The following is a 14,084-nucleotide window of genomic DNA, read 5'->3' as shown; positions in this document are numbered from 1 at the left end:
AAACATTTATCTCACCTGCCTTGTGGAAAGATACATTGCTGGGAAAGATAAAAAATAAAAATAATCACAACAGACTAAAACATGTAGATCATTATCAACCAGGATACATAATCCAATACAAATAACAACAAATATAAATATTACCCTCCCTTGTCACATGATGTTAATATCTTTGTCAGATAGATGGGGATTAAGAAACAACTGTGTAAATATCCCTAGAGAATTGGCGGGTGTAGTTTCTGACCCTTTACTGTTGACATCCTTGCATGAAACGAAACGCAGTACCAATGGATTGCCCCATTTCATTGCAGGGAGGAACATGAAGGTCCATCAGACAGAGAGAGCATAAGATGACCTCAAGGTGGCATTGGCCTTAGAGAGTAATTGAGCAAAAGGGACCACTGAATTGACTGATATCATAATCAGACAGACGCCAAAAAACCCAAGTGTACCATATAAACCTGTTAAAACAGTGGCAGAATAATCAGATCGAACAAAACACTGTAACCATGGCCGCTCTCCTCATTGAAAGTAATGACTAGTCTGGTGTAATACCTGGCCATCTTTCCCAAACCCAACGAAGGGACCTGCAGGATCTCTTGGTACAGTTCCAGGAGGTTTTCTCAGAAGAGCCCGGAATAGCCAAGAACATTTTCCATTCAATTAGGTCACCTTCTGGTCAACTTGGTACCCTAAAGCCATATAGGATATCAGGGGTTAGGCATAGACTTAGAGCGGAGGAGATAGAAACATTTTTAAAATGTTGTCTCCTCAAACCCTCTGAGAGCCCTTGGTCCTCCTCTATCATACTAGTCACAAAACCAGATAATTTGTGGAGGTTTTGTATTGATTTCAGACGGTTGAATTCATCTTTGTTTTTGACAACTACCCCATGTCTAGAATTGATAAATTGATACAACAAATTGGCAACACCAAGTTTATCACCACCTCAGAGTTGACAAAAGGGTACTGGCAGGTCCCCTTAAACCCAACTGGCAGCGACAAAACACCTTCAGTACCCCTTCAGTAACCCACAAGGCCTCTATACTTCCTCCGCTTTGCTTACATGGCACCTCGGCTATGTTCCTGTGGCCCATGGATAAGATTTTTCAGCCCTAGTCATCATTCGTGGGCAAGCATCTAGAAGACATTGGGCCTCATTACGCGGTAGGCGGTAAGGGATTACCGGCATCGGTAAGGGCACCGGTGCTGGTAATCCCTTACCGCCCTACTACGAGGTCCCTTAGCGGGTCCCTTCCCTAACGCCTGGTTTTACCAGGTGTTATGGAAGGGACACGTTGAGGGACTTCAGAGCTAATAACAGGCCCGCTAATAGCAGGCCCGTTATTAGCTCCATCCTCATTCCCATTGAGCCCTATGGGGGTTCAAATGGGAATGGGGAATGGTTCCCGTAATGGGGACTTACCGGGTCCTCCAAGGTCGGAATGACCCGGTAAGTCCCTATTCCGGGAACACAGACCCGGAATGCGGTAAGGGGGTAGCCATGGCGTTAATAGCGCCATGGCTACCGCCTACCGCGTAATGAGGCCCATAGTCATCCATTGTAACACCTGGGAGCAACATCTACGCCACCTCAATGAAGTCACCATAGCCTTATGATGGAACTCTGGGCTAACCCAAAAAAGTGACACCTAGACCAGAGTGCTGTAAAATACTTGGGATAGTTTGTGTGCAATGGCCTAATTCAGCTGCAGGCAGAAAATGACAAACCAGTTGCCTGAACTAGCCCGGCCAAAACAAAGTGCTAAATTATGTCTTCCTGAGTTTGTCTGGCTATTATCGGCACTTTATTCCCAAGTTCTCCACCATAGCCGCCAACCTCAGATAAGTTTAAACAAGCTCAACTGAGCAAACTTGTCTGCACCCAGGCGACCAAAATATTTTTAACCATCTGAAGAAAATCCTTTGCCGAGAACCTGTCCTAAAAATGCCAGATTTTAACAAGCAATGTATACTTCAGACTGATGCGTCTAAAGTGGGCCTTGGAGTGGTCCTCTCACAGTTGCACGAAGGCCAGGCCTGGTATGATACAGCTCTGTACTGCAACTGTGGCGCTGGAAGCTCTAGGCATTAAGTGGGGCATCACTACTCTAAAGTACTACTTAACTAGCAGGAAATTCTGTCTCATTAACGATCATTCACCTTTGACATGGATTTATTGGCGAAAGGACCCCAAAACCAGGGTAATGAGGTGGAGTTTAGTTCTGCAACGTTTCTGATTTACAGTAGAACACTGGAAGGATGAGGAAAAAGAAAATGTCGACTTTCACTGTTGTTTTCCCCTGGGGAATCTAGAGGAGGATTCCAAGCCAGTGCAAGGGAGGACAAATCCAGGCAATCCATCCCCTCTTTGCATTGGGGGTGCTGAGAGAGAGAGAGAGAGAGAGAGAGAGAGAGAGAGAGAGAGAGAGAGAGAGAGAGAGAGAGAGAGAGAGAGAGAGAGAGAGAGAGAGAGAGAGAGAGAGAGAGAGAGAGAGAGAGAGAGAGAGAGAGAGAGAGGGAGAGAGGGAGAGAGGGAGAGAGGGAGAGAGAGAGAGAGAGAGAGAGAGAGAGAGAGAAACTTTATACCTCAAGAAGGGGCGAGAAACCAGTCAATTCAAGAAGGGGTGGGAAACCTGATAGTGCAAGACGGGGCAAGATGCAAGATATCCTAAGATGGTTTGTGGGATTTTGGCAAACTCTGGACTAGTGGGGTGCTGGTAGTATTCGATAATCCAGTAGTAGTTGAAAGACAGCTTACACAAGTAATGGATTAGTCAAGTTTTTTGGTGATTGTCAACCATGAGGTTGTTTTATTCGTTGGTTTGGTCTGCACCAATGAGAAACATCATTGGATGTAGAGATGAAATTTATAACATGATGTTACGTTTACACAGTTAAGGGTGAGCTTCCAGGTGGAGTGAGCTGGTCCTCCCAATTTGGGTGCCAGTGGGCTGGTTAGCCGTTCTGAGGCCGGGTTCGGCTGTGCTGATGCTGGTGGAGTCGCGGGTCAATTGGCCTTGAAAAAGACTCAGGTTGAAACGCGCGTCGCCAAAAAACTTGACTAATCCATTACTTGTGTAAGCTGTCTTTCAACTACTACTGGATTATCGAATCCTACCAGCGCCTCACTAGTTCAGAGTTTGCCAAAATCCCACAAATTTTCTAATCAACCAGCAACCCCAGAGTTGGTCCCTTGACAAACTAGGACTCGGGCTGCGGGTCCAACATAGTCAACAACTGACTAAAAGGTGCGCAGGAGTGAGGGAGTCACGCTGTTCAAAAACTCCACCCATGCCAAATATCCTAAAATGGGGTGAAAGAAAAGACAGGAGACCGCTAGGTGGCTGGAGAGACAGTAGATCCGAAGACGAGATGTGAGCAATGAACCTCCCAGGTGGAGAGAAGGAAGAAATATCCAAAGGTGGGGTGAGAGACACTATATTTCAGGACTGAGTAATTATGAGCTGGCCCAAAAAGACAGACACTGTTGCACCAGGAGGAGAGAATGAAAAGACATTAAGCAAACCTATCTTAAATGGCAATTGGCCTGGGAGAAACTACAAATACATTAATTGGTCATGAGGAAGTACACAAAGTGCTTTGCACAATGGTTGGTGATTTCATTATATTATTTGGAATGTGTGGGATACCACAGGGTTAATTTATACTTTGGGTTGCACTTACTGGCCGGAGGCTTCGTTGAGGTTTGCTTGAATCTTTTGCTGCACTTTAGAAATGTGGTTGGGATTTAAGATGGAGTGTTTTTTTTAGTGTGAGTTTGCTTAGATGCCTTTTTTTGAATAGCTATGTTTTATTTGGGAGTGCAAAGCATTTGTCCTGACTCATCTAAACAGCTGATGACCCCTTGAGATTCCGCATGGACCCTGTTTTCTGTGCACACACTGCACAGTTGTGAAATGAATATTCCACATATCATGTTGGCAACAACCCAATTTTGAGGTACACATGAGGGTTCTTTTTCCTCTTGTTTGATCTTTACTTTGAGTTTTATTTTTTGGAGTCACACCAGTTGTTCAACTGTGATATAGTGGCCACGATGAAACATTTTTGTACAATATTATTGGATCTTTCTTTGTGTTTAACTTGTAGAGAGCAACTCATGCAAGATTTGTTGAAGTATGTGGTGATTTATAACTTTGTGTGTATATGTATTTGCAGATCTTTGCTCCTGAAGAAGGGGGTTTCCCCAAAACGCGTAGAGCTTGAAGTTGTATTTCAACTGCTAAAGAATATTTTCCTCTTTATTTCTCTTTGTTTTCCATGTTGGCTATATGTAAAGCCTAATATTAGCTGTTGTTTGAACAAAACAAATGTATGCTGTTATTTATGTTCTACTATAATATTCATGTATATAAATGTGGAGATTTTATGAAAAGATTGACTGATTTATTTCAGTGTGAAAGGTGTGCCGGGGACGGGAGTGTCTTTAAGTTTAGACACTTTTTCTTGGTTCACAGAAACTACAAATACATTAGTGGCAGGCGAGCGGTCAGAAGCCAGACACCATTTCCTACAGTTAGCAGAATGCCCAGACCAGACCTGGTTTGGTTGTTTTTGTGTTAGCCTTTTATTAGTGGTACCTTTAGACAGAGGACCGTTTTGTGTTGATCTGACATCCTGACGAGCACCCTTTATTACGTTGTTTAGAGAGTAGGGTAAATATCCTTAGAGATAGAGATAAATGGGCCTTACATTTTTGAATGGATCAAAAATGATATCATATGGATTCCATTCATTATACCACAACCTTCCCCATACCATTAAAAAGGCCACACACCTTGTTTAGCAATTTCCTCCAGATTTTGTCAGACATGGTTAGGCATACTCTGAGGTTATATCCCAATTGGCCAAATTGCATACAACTGTGAAAACATGTCTACAATGCTGGCAAAGGGGGGGTTTCTGCTGCTCCTTCTCATTGAAATATCACCTAAGGCCATCACTTATTCCAAAGGTATGAACAGCTTATTGTAGTGGAAGCATTTCCTGTTGCCCTATTTACCCAATGAAAACACCGTAGGCTCCAGTATTACTGGCTAGCTCAAGACCCCATGGGGAGCATTGGATATCATATTCCTGGGCACACCCAGATACTATGAATAGTCTTTTGGGGCTTCTTGTTGGATTTCATTTTACCTTTGATGCATTTTAAGACTGCTCTACATATTATTAGATGACTGCTAAAATGTTTCGGTGAGGTCTTAAGGATAAAGGTTGTTGGAATTGCCAAGCAAGTACATTAAACAGACCACCGTTTTACGATATGAAATGCTGGAAGAGTATTTTTCAGGCTTGAATTGTAACTGAGAAAACGATTGCTTTGAATTGTCGTTTAGCAATTGCTGGAGATGCTTTGTGATGGCACTGCTGTTCTCTTGCTGAGCGTGCTTTTAAGCTAAGAGGAACAGCAATATCAAAGAAGGTGGTCCTAAATAAATTGTAAATCAGTAGGAAAAATGTGTACAGATGAATGGCTTGGAATGATTTGCAACAAAGGAGAAATTGAGTGTTATTTAAAGCAAAGGTTTGTAACCCAAATATCCAATGTGTTCAGTCTTCTTCCTTGCAGTTTGTTAAGTGAATTTAAACATGTTCATCTGGAAAAGGTAATATTAAATCAAATATTTGTTCTTGCTAAACCTTGTGTTTCCTTACAATATAAGTAAAACAATGATTTTGTTCACTATATGTATCTATTTAGTCAGACTTTTCATCTTGTCAGAAAAGAGCAACACTATGCATTGCTTTTACAAGATTCCAATACAATTTAGAATTTTGAGAAAAATACATTAATATATTACTCCAAAAAGCTGTTTGAGGAAGAGGCCATGCTTGCAGGAAAACAATTCAAGAGCAGAGGACAGTTAGTACAACTATATCGGCAATGGGAGTGCCATGTCAAGAATAAAGCAAGAATAAATTGAGGTGAATACAATTGGAACACCTTCTTTGCTTAAAGATTCAACAACTCAACAACTACTTATAAAAAAATTGATGAAGAATATCACAAACAAGAACACAATTATGCTTGGTAAAGGGTCCCTCAACGTATGCTTGTGAAATAATATTGCACCTGTATTTCTGTGGGGAACCCAGAAAATACCCGGAGGATATGCAACCGCTTTTCCCTCAGAAACATATTTCCAGGGACAAGAATGAACCAATCACTACTAGGCTCCAGGTGCTACAAACTGCAATACACAGGAGCTAAGCGGAGAATATGCACATTTGAACTTGGTGAATCGGACATCCTCCACTCATACCTACTGGTGTGTAAACACATTTCAGGAAACACAGGGAAAGGTAGTTTAAGCAAATATTATAGGATAAAACCAGCTAAGGCAGCATTATTTGACTTGCAACAAGTGAACAACATACATTGTAACTTGCTGTAAATAGTTCTAGCCATTCTAGCTGAACTGCTGGAGTGTGTAACATACAATAAACCGGTTTCTGCTCCTCATTTGGGCCCAGTAATATCATGCAGTGTTAAAAGACACATCACATTTTGACATTGAACAGATGAGTGAAACATGAATATGCATTTTAGGTAAATATAATTGCATTGATATTACATGTTTTTTCTAACTCTTCAATGTATATGTGGTCTTGAAAACTAGGAGCCAAAATGATGAGTTACCCTCAATAAGTGTACCATCTCTTTTGTGTTGTTTTTATTGCTTTTGTTTATTTAAAAAAAATAATGTTGGCAGTGAAAAACACTTTAAATTGGTGTTCTGTAACAAACTCAAGTCTTAAGAAGCCCAGTCTCCAGCAATGCACTGTAATACTGGGGGGTTTTGGGCCATCGAATTTCCAGTTGAGAGGATATCTAGGTTCTAAATGAAAATTTGGAAGCAAAATGTTCCATCTTAGATGATATCTCAAGTCCTGTAGTGGTGTCTCATGACTGACCGGTGGGCATCATCTATGCATTTCCTTATTTAAATACAGTACTGTGCACATTTTACCAATTCTCCCTCACACTCAATCATAGTTGCGCGACTTAGCTACACAAAGCTTGACCAAACGCATCCGAGCATTTGATGTTGAGGTCTGGCTTTTATCTCGCATTTATTTCTTCCTGTTTAAACACAGTACTGTTCTATGTTATGACAACTGATTAATGTTTAATACTAAGTGCTGAGAGCCGGAATATGTAACATGAATTGAATTCCTGTATCTGGCACAACCCCTTAACATTTATATATTAAATTTCTATATATATTTCTTAGATTGGTAAGGAGATTACAGTCTTTTTGGTGTCGTTTTGGAGTGACTTTTCTGTGTTTTTACTGTGATTTCCAATCCATTTTTTGTGCTGGATTCCTTCTAGTGGGCACTACCTTTGTAGTATAGTCATTTGTTTGTTTCTGTCCTCTTTTCTTCTCTCCGCCCACCTTCATAGCAATTAGCAGAGGCAGTCAGGTGTTCCTGTCTTCTGTTTTTGGAGTATTTTCTTACTGCTTTCCCCTGGCTTTGTGATAGTAATCCATAGCCATCCGATATAGCAAGCACCTGGTAAAGAGTTTACATCCTGTCTGCTGTTCTTTTGGAGGGATTTATCTGTGATTTCCAATCAATTTTTTGTACTGGATTGCTTCTAGAGGGCATTGCCTTTGTGGTCTTGTCCCTGTTCTCTGTTTTTTAAACCCTTTCTTACTGCTTTCCCCTGACTTCCTGATAGTAATCCATAGCCATGCTGTACAGCAAGCACCAGTAAGGAGTTACATTCTGTTTGGTGTCCTTTTGGAGGGCTTTATCTGTGTTTTAGTGTGATTTCCAATCTGTTTTCTTGCTGGATTACTTCTAGAGGGGACTGCCTTTGTGATCTGGTCCTTTGTTTGTTTCTGTCCTTTTTCTCTCTCTCCTCCCATCGTCATAGCAATTGGCTGAGACAGTCAGGTATCCCTGTTCTCTGTTTTTGGAGTCCTTTCTTACCGCTTTTTCCTGTCTTCGTCGCCTCCGAAGATTGGACATCTTTGTGGTAAGTGCTTGTAATTTTTAGAATTCTTGTTTTCCCCCGTGATTTGGGAATCCATTTTCCCCTCCACTCCTGCACCCAGCCCCCTTCCAGATCGCCCTCTCCCCACTGCCCCGTGCCCACCCATATTGGTCTGATTGGTCCATGCACTTTGCACGTGACCAGAACAGCTCCACTTCAGAGGCCATCCCAGGGCAACCTTGACTCGGCAGCCGGTGAAGGGCTAAAGGGTAAGGGTATTTGCCCAGGTCACCCCCACCGCCTGTTTGCCTGTTCACCCTGGGCACCCCAGCCAAGCCCTTTGGTTGTCTGAAACAACTTCCAGGTAAGAGACAATTACTATTTGGTTGTGCAGCCAGTGCTGTATCTGTCTATGTGATTTCATGACACTGTCTTACATCTACATGATCTACAGTTTCACCACAGCTTTCACTCTTGATGCGCTCTATTTTGCACTGTGCTGAATTTTAACTGCATCTTTGAATATAGCCACTGTGCCACTATTGCCTAGCTGTTTTTTTTTTTAGTTTAACTTCCATGTTGAATTTAGCTACACTTTTAAGTTTGCCTCTTGGTTAAATCCAGCGACTTTTTAAATGTAACCACTGTGTTTTAGAAGCATTTTTGAATTTTGCCACTGGGTTAACGTCAGCTGCCCTTTGAGTACAGCCATTATGCTGAATTTAGCTGCATTTTGAAAACAACCACTGTGTTAAAATGTAGCCGCATTTGAATATATAGCCACTGTGTTGGAGTCAGCTGCCATTTGATCATTGCCACTGTGTTGTATATAGCTGCATTTTTGGGTACTTGCACTGTGTCATATGTAGCTGCCTTTAAGTTTGACCACTGTTACATCTAGCTGCATTTTTAGTATAGCAACTATGTTTTATATTTAGTTGCCTTTTGAGTATAGCCACTGTGTTATACGTAGCTGCATTTTTGAGTTTCCCAATGTGCTATATTTAACAGCATTCTTAAGTATAGCCACAGTGTTACATGCAGCTGCATTTTGAGCATAGCCACTGTCTTATATTTAGCTCCATCTAGAGTATAGCCCCTGTGTCATACTTAGTTGCACATTAGTACATCCACTGTGTCATATTTAGCTGCAATTAAGTATAACTACTATGTTACATCTAGCTGCATTTTAGTGTAACCACTGTGGTATATTTAGCTGCATTTCTGTGTAAAGACACTGTGATATATTTAGCTGCATTCTTTCTTTAATATAGCATCTGTGTTATTTCTATCAGCATTCTTTTTGAGTATATCCACTGTGTCCTATGTATCTGCATTTGTGAGTACATCATATTGACCTTCATTTTGAGTATAGCCACTGTGTCATAATTAGCTGCATGTTTGAGTACATCATATTTAGCTACATTTTTAGTACAGTCTCTCAGGCATACTTAGCTGCATTTTTTAGGACATCCACTGTGGTATTTTTAGCCACCTTTATGTATGACCACTTTGTTACATCTAGCTGCATTCTTAGTAAAGCCACTGTGGTTGATTTAACAGAGTTTTGAGTATAGCCACAGTGTAATATATAGCTGCATTATTTGTGAGTATATCCACTGTGTTATATTTAGCTGCATTTTTTAGAATAGCCACTGTGCTATAATTAGCTGCTCTATAGATAGCCACTTTGTAGAATTTAGAGGTCTGATTTCAATTCAACCCTTCTAAATTCAGCTTCATCTACGAAACCAAGAAACCATTCAGGACAAGATGGCTGAAGGCACGGCCAACTACCTGCATGCATCTGCGATTATACACTATTCTAGGACACATCACACAACACTTCTGCCATAAAAATGCAGCCACCCCATGACAAAAATGCAGTCTAGCTGCACACATAATGGGCCTCATTACGACTCAGGCGGTAAGGGGTTTACGCCGGCGTAAACAGCGCCGACCCTTACCGCCTGAGTACGAGGTCCCTTAGCGCCATGGCGGATTTAACACCTGCTTTTAGCAGGTGTTAAAATCCATGGCGCTAAGGGACCATGGAGTTAATTACGCCACCGTAATTTACGGTGGCGTAATTAACGCCTTCCCCACTCCCATTATGCCCTATGGGGCAAAAATGGGAATGGGGAAGGGTAAATGGGGATTGGGGACTTACCGCCCCGCCAAGGTCGGAATGGGGCGGTAAGTCCGCCAACCACCATGGCGTAAACGTAGTTTACGCCATGGTGGTAAAGTCACGGCCCAGGTGGTAACTTACCGCCTGGGTCGTAATGAGGCCCAATGAGTCTCCTGCTTTTGCATACTCTCCATCTAGCTCAAAGCACCCATCCACATGCCAGCTCGACATAGGTTCCTAGCAGGGAATTGGCCACCCCTACCTACCTTCATATTGGCTATAATGCACACAAGCATTCTAAACTCCTCTGATGAATTTCCCATATGCGGACTTCGGTCCCTGAGGGCGTTCACCTACAGCGCTTTGAAGCCATACTAATGGCAAAAGGCACTATACTAATGACAATTACATTACATTACATGAATTGTCTCCATGAGGAATCCACTGCCAATCCTATTAATTGGCTAGGTAGTTGACACTACAACTAAATATAGAGCAATATCACTGTTTTTAAATGCAGCCTGAGATTTAACAACTGTATTGAAAGTTCAGCATAGATTTATCTAGTCCGCCACCCCGGTAACGCTTAAAATCGAACTTTGATCTATTGAGGCCTTTGACTTCATAGTAACACCCAAGGACACCATTTAATAGTCTTTTGCTTACTTTTTTGTTAGTCTTTACTTGCATAATTGCTATATTTAGGTCTAGTTTAACTGCTGGCTACATCTAAATTTAGGACACCTAGTGGACATTTCCAGGTGTGCATTTAACTAATATGTAATTATAAACACTAATTACATTGATGTTGCTACAAACTATTGGCAATTGGTGAAATAGTGGAGGACTTTTATTCTCTTTAACTGTCCAAGTTAAAGCCAAAACTGAACAATCAAGTGCCATGCTCATTATAATTTCCAATGATCCCCTATAGAAAAGTATAAGGTCAGGCCATTCTAGTATATGCTGTCACACTTGCTCTCTCCCTCCCACAGGATGCTACCCTTCTGGAGATCCAGCTGTGGGTGATTCTTTGCCATGCTGCCCTTTTGTTTTCTTCCAGCTTTCATTCAGCACACAGCCAACTCTTGCCTCTGAAAGCCCCGTCAGCAGGCTCAGTATCGCCAGGTCTCTTGAGTACTCCTCACAAGGGAACTCCTTACGAATATCTGGTTTTTAAGCCACCACAACTCACAGGAACTCTTGAGCACTTCTCAATGCCATCACACATTTGTAACGCTACTAAATATTCACCAACTAACACATAGCACTGCCTACTGACAAGATAATTGACTTATCCAATATGGACATGTCCCTACTCTTTTATGAACGTTTTTGGTCTAAACCAATTCCAATATATGTGCATCCCAGCAATAACTACCACTCACCCTTATGTTATGTCTCCCTCTTTGTGACCTATTTCTGTCTGTTTCGATCTCCAACGTTCTCCCTCCTTGTAATGTTCCGCTCACTTTTTCCCTTTTGCTTTTCACCCACAGTGTGGGGTCAAAGTTAGCCCATGCGGACATGGTCTCGGCACTTTAAAACCACCATGGTGGTGATATGCACAGTATGAAAGTCAGTTAACATAAGATAACATGATAGATTTGTGATTAATTAACTTACAATAAAATGTAATAAAACAGAAAATTGCAAAAATTATTGGTTCGAAAAAATAAAATAACTGTAATGTAATTGCATTTTTTAAAAACACGTCGGTCCATCTAACTTATACTCTGCTTACTGATATTTTCCGAACTTCATTTTAAACCAGATCTTCTTAAAGGGGGTAACTTCAGTATCCACCTCACTCTAACCTATCCACTACCCAACTTACTTTTTCCTGGCTGCTTCACCGTCCTTCCCTCTTAATGCATCCGCTGGCAGCATATTTTCAAATGCGACTTTCTTCTTATTCTACATTTTGAAATGATACGTTTTCTATTTTCGTTGTTCGACAGTTTGAGCATTCGTCTCTTACATACTATGTTCTGAGTAGTCACCAATATTATTTACAAAGGCAGACCTCCAATAGACCCTCGCTACCTTTGGAGGAACACTCATAACATGGTCACCAGAAGGAGACTGGAAAGGGGCTCTCCCTGTAGGGGCCGGCGTCAGGCACGAGGTAAAGCTACCTGGCATTTCCCAGCAGCAAGCCATTCATGTAGGCAGTCTAGGTGCCACAGCTACGCTCTGATCAAAGGAGCACTGTCAGGCCCTCAAGTCACATAGATGTGCACGACAGCAACCCTTGGGGTCAAGGATGAACCTGCCACAGACCTCGTATGCCATCAAAACAGGTGGGAGAGTTCCCACTGGGGCTCGAAGATCACCGCCAGCGGCCAGGTGTAGCAAAGTCTGCATGTCAGAAGGCGCTTTTCTGTATCTGAGATCGAGGCTTCCTCGCACCCTATTATTCACTGGCTCCCACAGCTCTGGCAAGCAGACAGTGTCCATCTATCTCTCACTATGCATTCATCCCGAAGCAGTCTCTAACAGTCTCTCGGCACCCACAGAGGATGCAGGTGTCACAAGGCCACTAAGGCATGTTTTCCCAGCCTTCATAGGATCGAGTAGCACACAACACAACTGCACTGATCACTTCTGTAAGGCCGATCTTGCATATTTCTATCACAATATGGGTACAGGACGTATCCCGGGAGCCAGATAAATACGTGGGGCACACCTAGGACGCATTTCATGACATGAAGCACCAGGGAAGTGTGATGCACAGGCATGCAAACAAGAAGTAAGGTGAGGGTGGAGAGTATCTCCCCCTGGCACTGCTGGGGTGGCCAACCTATCATTGGAACTGACAAAGATTCCCCCATGCTGACTCAAACTAGTGAAACCTACGCCCAAACAGGGATGCCTAAGAGAAAGGCAGAGGGCATTTATTGGTCCCCTGTATATCTCAGGATTGCCAAGTCCTTAAAAGGCGTGGTCCCCAGGCTGTAGCATAGATGCTGAACCCTGTCCCCAGCGCAGGACAGCATGAACTCTGCAAGGCTCACAGGGCCAGAAGGACCATTCAGAAACGATATAGGAGGGATAATGTGGCTGCCTAGGGAGTATGCTTGCAATGCCATTTATAAACCTAGCAGGTCATAGGCATGCCCTATGGGCGGGTAGACAGCTGATCCTAATCAGCAGGGACGCAGGTAGGGACACTTCATAGGTCAAGGTGCCTTGCTCACTATTCCGTTGTATGCCACCATGAACTGCTTGCCCTTGGCAAAGGATATCATTTGAAAGAAAGATTGATGGAATGCAGAGTTCCCCCTTGCAGGCAAAGTGGAATTTGTGATGCTATAGGTTGGGAACCTTAGTGAAGCGCTGGGGTTTAGGTGAGGGGCGTGGGGGGTGTTTTAGCACTTCTACTAGCTTTTTGGGGTAATACGTTCTGGAGTATGGTTCTAGCATTCAGCAAACTATGTTATCACTTGAATAAACTTATGGCAGATATTAGATTTGCCAGAGAAGCTAGACTCAAGTGGTTCTCTTTTTGCTGGCCCTCTGAACCCTCCCAATCGCCTGTTCATCAACCTCTTGGCTGTCAATTGGCTGTGCAGGTCAGGCATATTATACTCTGCTCTATGTGAAAAACTCATAGCATGTAGCATGTAGCATTAGGCGCGGGTAATATAGCTCAGTGGCAACACGCTCATCTCACAAGTAAGACCATGCAGAGCAACACTGGTTCAAAACTCGGGTCCCACTTAGAAACCTCTTTGGTATACAGCGCGTTAAAAATAACCAATTCAATTAAAAACAAATACATCTGGTTCCATGTGTCGTCTGCTTTACAACCCGATGAATACACTTTGGCAGTTAATGTCTAAAGACATAATTTATTGACATCTGGCTTTATCTGGCAGGAAGAGCAAAAGGACATTAGGTAGACACAGGGATGGTGGACAGTAGATTTGAAATTGCCTTGTCCAAATAATGCAGCAGGACTGTTACTACTAGAATTGCTAC

The 14,084-nt window shown here is 42.5% G+C and overlaps 1 protein-coding gene across 1 annotated transcript in view; it reads right to left on the bottom strand.

The window, feature by feature from the left end:
* ARG1 (arginase 1) overlaps positions 1–14,084 on the bottom strand; it is a 334,173-nt gene that overhangs the window by 238,391 nt on the left and 81,698 nt on the right. The gene's annotated exons all lie outside the window — the stretch shown is intronic.

This window comes from Ambystoma mexicanum, chromosome 4q (assembly GCF_040938575.1).
Source record: "Ambystoma mexicanum isolate Mex_15411 chromosome 4q, UKY_AmexF1_1, whole genome shotgun sequence".
NCBI classification, from domain to species: domain Eukaryota; kingdom Metazoa; phylum Chordata; class Amphibia; order Caudata; family Ambystomatidae; genus Ambystoma; species Ambystoma mexicanum.
This window is presented reverse-complemented; position numbering and strand designations above follow the sequence as displayed.